Source organism: Capricornis sumatraensis, chromosome 1 (genome assembly GCF_032405125.1).
Source record: "Capricornis sumatraensis isolate serow.1 chromosome 1, serow.2, whole genome shotgun sequence".
Taxonomy (NCBI): Eukaryota; Metazoa; Chordata; class Mammalia; order Artiodactyla; family Bovidae; genus Capricornis; species Capricornis sumatraensis.
In genome coordinates, this window is record NC_091069.1 from 11,077,244 (window position 1) to 11,084,592 (window position 7,349).

The 7,349-nt window shown below is 46.1% G+C and overlaps 1 non-coding gene across 1 annotated transcript; it reads right to left on the reverse strand.

The window, feature by feature from the left end:
* Nucleotides 1–1,513: 1,513 nt before the first annotated feature.
* Nucleotides 1,514–1,618, reverse strand: LOC138093685 (U6 spliceosomal RNA). The gene has a single exon (XR_011146131.1). It is a non-coding gene; the product is annotated as a U6 spliceosomal RNA (small nuclear RNA).
* Nucleotides 1,619–7,349: the final 5,731 nt, after the last annotated feature.

Below are 7,349 nucleotides of genomic sequence, written 5' to 3' on the forward strand. Positions count from 1 at the left end.
TTTTTTTAATATTCTGCCAAACTGTTTTCTGGAAAGGTCAGATCAGATGGGCTGGCCACTACAATGAAGTACTGTGGCCTTTGGATTCCTACTTCTTGGGTTTTAGTCCCTTCTCTCCTGCTTGTTAGCAGTAGGACTTTAACATATCTGTGCCTCAGTTTCTTTGTCTGTAGAATGGGATAATGAAAATGCCAATCTCATCAGATTGTTGTGATAATGAAAGTAGTGTAATATTTGTAAGCAGTGGTTCTTAGCTGGGGTGAATTTGTGCATCCTCCAAGGGGGATTTTTTGGTAATGTCTGGAGAGATGATAGTTGTCACGACGGGAGGGGTGCTACTAACATCAGCTGGGTAGAGGCCAGAGATGCTGCTGACCGCCCTACAATGCACAGGACAGTGCTCCCCACCCCAGCAAAGGGTGGACCAGTCCCTACAGTCAACAGTGCTGAGGGTGAAAAATCCCAGGGTAAAGGGCCAGGCTCAGAGTAAGCGCTCATTAATGTTGGCTGTCATTATACTTCCAACACCTGGGCCTGAGAATGTTCATTTCCCCATACTTTGGCCAAACGCTGAAGTCCAAGTTGCTTTTGACAGGGAGGACATAATATGATGGTAGATTTCTAAGCCATCAAAGGAGAATGTCTTTATACCTTTATGGACCCTACTTCCTGAGACTCGTCTTTATTTAGTCTGGGAATTGGCTGGCAGCTGGCTGTAGCTAAGGAATCTTTGACCTTGTAAGCAACAGCTTCAGAGTTCCTTGAATTAGCTGACTGAGTGTGTGTTTGTCTTTGGAAATACAAAGCCTGGGACATATTGTGGATAAAGTGTAGATTTTGAAGTCAGGTCTGGATTCAGGTCCCAACTCACAGCTTCCTAGTTATAAGAACAAATGACTCTCTAAAATCCAAGTTTCCCCATCTGTAAAATGGGATTATTGGAAGGATTAAATAAGATAATGGAGCACCATGCCAGGTTCTTAGTGCTTAATAGCAGGTGCAATTTAATCAGTGATTACCTCATCCATGCCCTTTGCTAAGACTTTTCACAATTATTCAACTTAATGGTAACTACTGTGATAATCATCGTTATAATCATCATAAGGTCAAGACCCTGGGTCTATCTATCCAGGTACAAGGGGAAGTCACTTGTTAAGCCTCCAGCCAACATTCCACAAATGTCTGCTGAGCATTCTTATGCTCCAGACCAGGTGCTGGGTTCTGGCAGATACGAGGAGGGGCTCCTAACTCTCTCCCATCCATATCAAAGAAATAACAAAAAATGTCAGCGAAAAGACCGGATAAATTAGTTTTCACTACTGTAAAAGAATTAATTTCCTTTATTAAAACAAAAGCAATAAGACAAGCTTAAAAAAAGTGGAGAAAAGAAAATTTAGTTATGTTATTCATAAGAGAACTGAAACAAGCCATAGAAAAAATCTCAAGTGAAATATCTCTGTATTTATAATTTATTGAATTATGTTTCAAATGAATAACAAACCACACTGAAGTGGAAAAGGACTAATTCAAGTAGCAATTTTGGGGTCATCCTTATGCAGGAGACACGCTAATCTCCATATCGTTCTAATTTTAGTATCTGTGCTGCTGAAGCAAGCACCCCAAGTAGCTTTTGAACACACAACTTTGATATATGCTCTCAGTTTAAAGATAAAAAGAACTGCAAACAAATACTGAACTTTACCTAATGGTCTTGTTTTTCACAGTGACTAATTCTGAAACTAGTCTCTGTGTACCGGCAGATTGAGTAAAAGGTGAAATGTATTAAGCATGTTGAGAGCCAGGTTTCTTACTGTTGTAGAAGAGACGTACAAATAGGAAATGATTGGAACTGAGGCATCAGTATGAACTCTTGGATTTATATTTATATATGTATGCATTTCCTAGTTGTATCCTCTGAGAAGATTGACAGTGAGCCCAGCTGTGCCCAGCTCCTACCTTCTAAGTACCATAATATCATCCTCCACAGGGGAACCAGAGCTCCTAGAAGAAATGGCTGGTTCCTACATGAGACCAGAGAAAATATAGGATGAGTCTAGAGCATCGTCTTGTGCCAGAAAATAGAGAATTGCTCAATGAATATGAGAGACACAGCAAAATGACACAGCGCCACCTTGCATGAGTTCTCACTGGCCGCATCTGCAACAATTTGATTATCAAGCAAATAATAATAATGATGAATTATAACCCACTGAATAAGATAAGAATTTATGCCCTCACCATCCCCTGTATGTTTCTATAACTGTAGACTCTTCTTTACAGTAGAATGCTGAGTCATAACAATAGAAATTGTCACAATTTTGCAATCATCTAAGAAATTAAAATAGATAGAAATAAAGATGCTAAGAGGGTGAAAGTTTGATGATAAATAAAATATTTATATAGTCTCAAAGTACTCCCCCACAAATTACTTATTAATTATAAAGAGAACATCGTAATTGTACAGTAGGTAAAATTGGTAGACACCACCTTAATCAAGTGATTAAGGTAACCATCACCAGTAATAGGGCAAATGGACTTGAAGTGCTTCTTAATATGGGGCTTCCTAGGTGGCTTCCGAGGTGGCAAGAATCCACTTGCCAATACAGGAGATGAAGGAGATGCAGGTTTGAACCCTGGGTGGGGAAGGTCCCGTAGAGGAGGGCATGGCAACCCACTCCAGTGTTCTTCCCTGCAGAATCCCATGGACAGAGGAGCCTGGCTGACTGCACTCCACAGGGTTGCAGAGAGTGGCTGAGCGTGCATGCTTCTCAATACTAAGTGCTGAGAAAGATACAGTATCAGTGCTGTGGTATCTCTGCCCCAAATGCATAGCCTGGAACTAATCATGAGGGAATATTTGACAAATCAAAGTCCAGGAATGTTTTACAAAATAAATGACCTGTACTCTTCAAAAATAGTAATGTCATGGAAAACAAAAAAGGCTGGAGACCCGTTCCAGAATTAAGGGAGATTTACATGTGATGTGTTATTCTGGATTGGATCTTGATCTGGAGAAAAATTGCTCTGAGCATCACCAAATTTGTATAAGATCTGTAGATTAGGTATGAAAAAGTGAAAGAAAAGTGAAGGTGAAGTCGGTCAGTCATGTCCAGCTCTTTGCGACCCCATGGACTATAGCCTACCAGGGTCCCATCCTCCATCCATGGGATTTTCCAGAGTACTGGAGTAGGTTGCCATTTCCTTCTCCAGGGGATCTTCCTGACCCAGGGATTGAACCCGGGCCTCCCACACTGTAGGCAGACGTTTTACTGTCTGAACCACCAAGGAAGTTCTAGATTAGGTATAATATTGTATAATGCTAAAATTCCTGATTTTTCTAATTGTGCTGTGGTTATGTGAATGTTCATATTTAGGGGAAAAGGGCCATCATATCTCACCCTCAAATGTCCAAAAACAAAGCTCTCTATTGAGAGAATGAGAAAGCAAATGTCACAAAATATGAATAAATGGTGAATCCAGGGGAAAAGAATTTAGGAGTTATTTGTGTTATTCTTGTAGCTTTTCCATAACTTTGTTATTATTTCAAAGTTAAAAAGTTCAAGAGAAAAAAGAAAAAAAGAAAAAACAAACCTGTTTGGATTCTTTTCTTTAAAGAAGCTATTTTCCCTCAAGGAACTCATTCATATACTTGCCTGTTGAGCAAGTCTAGACTCTTCCCTAGTATTTCAGTGAACATCCCAATCTTTTAGAAACAAATGTAGATTTGCTTTTGAGTTCCTCATTCCTCAGCCATGTGGTGTGGGTTATGCTTCCTGACCATCAACCCTTCCTGTCCAGCTTGTTGACAATGTCCATTGAATACTTTCGCGTTGCACCATCGCTGAATCACCAAGGCTCATCTCTGCACCTGACCAGAGCAGGAGTATAGGGTGGGATCTTGTGAAACTGAAAGACTAAAATATCTGATTGCCTTTAGGGGAATAGCAAGGACTGAGAAGGAATGAGGAGGAACCTCAATGGCCTCCTGTGGGATAAGGGTCCTCATACATGCCTGGATCCTGGACTAGAAATCTCTGGATACAGCGGTGCCTGGAAGCCTCCACCCTGTGTCTGGCTGCCAAGATTTGTCTTGGAATGGGCGATCAGGAAAAGAGGGCCGTGTAAATTCCCCTCTGCAGGAGTGACGCAGAACTAATCCCATCAGTGTGGTTAGGGGTGAGCAGGTGACCGCTTTGCTAAACTGCACTTCAGGGTTCATTGGAAGTTTACCAGCTCCCTCCGGTTTGTTAAACTCACTGTTGGCAAATGCAGTGAAATCTCTGGCTGCTCCTCTGATCTCAACCTGGTCTTGTGAGTCTGGGCACAGGGTTTGGGGTCTGACTTTCCAAGCTGCCTTGGATCCTCACATCTCGGCTCTTGAAGGCCTGCAGGTCAATGGGGCTTCCAGTTGGGATATTTGGAAGTGAGTGGCTATGGGTGGGGCTGGGAAAGGGAACGGAGGCCTTGAAAGTCACCCCTGGGATCCTTAGAGCAATGGGAGGAGCCATGGGACAGTGACAGGTAATAGGGTGAAATGGTCAGCTTTTCATTTTAGAAAATTCACTCTAGCAACTGAAGTTGAAGATCAGAGGGTGGGAAGGGACGACAAGCACAAAGATCAATGTAGAAGCTGTTACACAAATCCAGGCAAAAATAGTGAGGAGTTTTATTTAGACCTTGTTCCATAACAGAGACAGCAAACATAGCATATATCTCACCAGCCAGACTTCTTATTCTCATGGCAAACCCTGCTAATCCTTCACTGTCCTCCCTCGCCCTGGGCCAGGTGGGCAGCTCCCATAGATGACTACTGCCAGCCAGTCCAAGTGGGCTCACTGGATGAAAGAAATGTGCCCTCCCCACTCTTCTGTTAGAGAAGGCAAGGAAGACAATCAGTTTTGAGGATATGCTTGCATTTGTTGACAACTCACGTGATCAGACCTAGAGTGACGCCCCAAGTCAGTCTTTGAGGTTCTTCATGGTGCACCGTGCTTCACCCTGCCGTACACCCTCTGTGTTGCCACTTAGTGCTTTTGCATGTCCATTAGCTCATTTCAGCCTCGCAACATTCCTGGTTGTGAAGATCGAGGTTGTCACTCCCATTTTAAAGATGAGGAAATTGAGAACAGAGATTTCAGGTAGAGTGCCCACGTTCTGCAGGTGGTAGGTGGTAGGTGGCAAATTGAGTTTCAAATCAGGGCTGTCTGGCCCCCACTAGAAGATTGTTGCAGCTGCAGCAGCTGTTCAAGTCCATCAAGGCCTCATGCAAAAAAGCCAGGCCAGGTTGGGATGGGACATTTTGGTAACAGTGACTTTCCCTGTCAATAAAATCCCTGGCTTAAAGAAACCTGGGAAAGTTGTCTTTGGAATCACCCTATCTAATCTGCTCTGTGTTGAGCCATGGAGAAGGGGGGGCCCTGGCCCTTGGGTTGGGGTGGGGGGATCGCTGAGGGGGTGCTGCACAGATGGTGAGGGGCGGAGGCCTCTTGCCATGGGAGAGAATAAAGTTTCTGTCCTTGCACAGTTGGAATGAGGGCCCCGGAGCCAAGCAGCCAGGGCCAGGGCAGGGCAGCCAACCTCTGGCACGGGAAATGGCACCCTGAGCTCATGGCAGATAATTCTCGGTAATAATTCATACCCCCTGGCAGGCATGCATCCTGAAAGCCCTGTCTGTTCTGCCTCACAGAGTCCCTGTTGGAATGTAGGGGCTCGAGGGACTGGCCCCAGATGTGGGCAGAGTTCAGACTGGACCCGGTGGGTAGGGTAGCGTCTGGGCACTGCCTGGGGCAGAGGGTGTCTTTGTGCTCTGTGCCCTAGGAACCCCACCCCCACTCATAGTTGCCCCGTTGGGGAGAAATGGCCCACATGACAGGCTAAGGCCTGCTCCCTCTGCTGTTCTTCTGGGGCAGCCAGGAGGAGGGTGCATAGGTGCAGCCTGGCATCTGACAGATCCACCCCATCACTCCTGGGGTGCCCCTTCTGAGCAATGGGAGAGTGAAGGGCAAGGGGGCCTCCAACCCCCATGGCACGATCTTCTGGGCAGGTCTCAGTCCTCGTCCCCAGGGACCATTGTCTGGGGTGGCACCTGGACACCAGCAGTGATTCTGATGGGAGCTGAATTTTTTTTCTCAAAGCTTTTTATGTATGTATATATTTATATTTATTTGGCTGTGCCAGCTCTTATTTGGGTCATGCAGGATCTTCGAAGATCTTTCAGTTGTGGCATGTAGAATCTCGCTCCCTGGCCAAGGATCGAACCCAGGTCGCTGCATTGGTAGCACAGAGTCTTAGCCACTGGACCACCAGAGAAGCCCTGGGAGCTGGGTGCGAGAACCTCCGGCATGGTGTTTTGAGAGGGTGGTGCTGCAGCTCGGTCCTCATGGCTGTGTGACCTTGAACAGTTTACACAGCAGTTGGTGCCCCAGTCTCCCCATCTGTGAAGCGTGGACAGCAAAAGAACCTATTCTGTGGGGTCACTGGGAGGATTCAATGAGATGACGCTGTAGACTCGGCAACTGAGCCTGGCATGGAGCACACATCCAGACAGCGGAGTTCCTATAGACAGTCATTGTTATTTCTTCCTTCCCCACTCAGTGAAGGGGAAATTCTAGGGCTTGAAGCCCTAGTGAGAAAATCTAGAGGGCAGGAGAAGGTCATCCCTTTTGAGGAGAGCATCAAAAAGGGACCAGAGGAGGCTCTTCACTCTCTGACCGGGAGGTAGGCTGGGAGGTGTTGGCACCTCCCTGGCTCCAGAAGCAGCCCCCACTCCTTGGTTAGGCACAGGGAGCCCCTAAAGACTCTTGGTTCTCAAAGCACCAAGAACACCATATGGATGTGTCTACGAAAGGCTTCCGTACCTCTCAGCACGTTCCCAAGGGGAGGAGTGAGACCTGCTCAGCTTGGTGCCCCCAAGGCTGGCACACAAGCATCAATCACATTGGATACCCCACAGCTCTCTGCTGGAAGAGCTGGCAGATCCTCTGAGCAGGGAATTAACTGGTCACAATGCTAACAGGAGTTACTGCCTCCTGAATGCCCACGGTGTACTGGGCATCATGCTCAGGGTTTATAAAACTGCACAAGACTTGTCACTCGTTTTCTGGTGGGTGATGCTGTCAGGCAAGCTGGTAAGGGTCAGAGATAAGTCAGTCTGGCCCCCAAGCCCCCTAAGCTCTACAGTCTCTGGCTTCTGTGGGCTACTGAGCTGCCCTGAACACTGAACTGGGGTTCAGAGCTGCGCGTCTGGCATGTGAGAGTGTTGTTGCCACAGACGACAGAAACAGCACAGCTTTCTTTACTAGCCAAGTGTCTGGCTGCAGACCAGGGTGGGGGTTTAGGGAGGCATTTTT